Source organism: Brassica oleracea, chromosome C3 (assembly GCF_000695525.1).
Source record: "Brassica oleracea var. oleracea cultivar TO1000 chromosome C3, BOL, whole genome shotgun sequence".
Classification (NCBI taxonomy): Eukaryota; Viridiplantae; Streptophyta; class Magnoliopsida; order Brassicales; family Brassicaceae; genus Brassica; species Brassica oleracea.
In genome coordinates, this window is record NC_027750.1 from 31,690,769 (window position 1) to 31,692,470 (window position 1,702).

The window sequence follows — 1,702 nt, forward strand, 5'->3', positions numbered from 1 at the left end:
TATTTTGGTTATAAAGGTTGGAAACATTGCAAAACTGTTTGGAGCAAAGTTTTTAACTTCACGATCTTCATCTTGACGTCAGTTCAGTGTTGGCCCTGGCCACAAGCAGAAGAAGCATGGGCTTCCAGCCAACACGATAATAAGTATTTTCGCGGCCACATATTTATAAAAAGTGACTTCAGCCTAGTGGTTCTAAGAGAAATTACCAGTGCTAGAGGTGCTGGGTTCGATTACCCCTGACTGCATTCATTTATTTTGGCTCCAAATATAAAATGGGACACGTGTCACTCCCATAACGCACGACTTGATGACGTGGCTTCACGGGAGAGAGGCAAACATTTTTTTATATATATAGATATATATATTTTTTATGGTAGGTATACAATATCTTCTTTTTTTCCTCTTATCGTCCTTTTTCTCTTTTTCTTTCTCTTTCTCTTTCTCATTTTCTTTTTTGTCTCGGTATAATATGGGTAGACATGGATGTTTGGTTTGGATATTTTAGTTTTTTGGTTGTAAAGATTTAGGAATTGTTTGATTATTTTCAAAATTAGGTTCATTTTTTGGTTCGGTTATTTTGGAACATGTTAGATTAACACAAACTGATTTGAAGTAAATTGACTATGCCCCTTAGTTTGTAGAATACTAAAATTGAAATGTATATCTTGTGATTATTGTATCATAACAATATTTGATGATTTATTCCTATGTTTTGATTGGTAGATAAAACTGATAAAAAAAAACAGTGACAGTATGCTATAAAAATAGTATACTCTCATAATGTAATTAATATAGTGATTGTAAAGCCCTAAATGATTCATATATAAAATTATCATATAGATCTAGTATATGATATATAATTTTCATCTTTATGAATAATAAATATATATTATATTTATAATATATATTTATATTAAATTTTTATATTTTTATTGATAATAAGGAATTATATTTAATTAATTATATTTTAAATTTGAAATAGTTTTATAGTTAATATAGTTTTTGGATTAAATAACTTTGTGATATTGTTAGATAATATTGTTTTTTATATTAAATTATTTTAAATATTCAAATACTTTAAATGTTAAATGGTTTACCAAAAATTTCATATGAAAACATTAGATGGAGAGCTTCGGAAAACATTTGCATACTCTAAATGTTATTATAAATGCTTCTTGAAAAATTATTGATTGTTGTTAAAAAGAACTGGAATTTTATTGTATCGCGGGAATTTAAATAAAGCAAAATTTTATACCCGTATGAAGAAGATAACACTGATAACAAGAGAAAATGTGTTATTAGAAGGAGAAGAGATGGTGTGTATTACAAACGATCGAAACGATCGTTTATATAGAAATGAAAAAGTAAAATTACTGTGCATGCATAGTGACAGTGAGCTCCACATGATTTATATTTACGTAACATGTCAAATTCGGTGCCGAAACTTTTGACATGTTCATAACACTCCCCCTTGGAGACAAGTGTCACTATCGCTTCTTGCTTACCGTCTATGTTGCCTCGTTAAAAACCTTTCTAGGAAAACCCAATGGGAAAAACCATAGTAAGGTAAAAAGAGTACAACTACGTAAGCTCCCCCTTGAATGAGCACTCATAGATCCATCTGATGACGCATTCCAATTTTACGAACATGTTTTCTGAATACCGAAGTCGGAAGTGATTTTGTGAAGAGGTCAGCTGCATT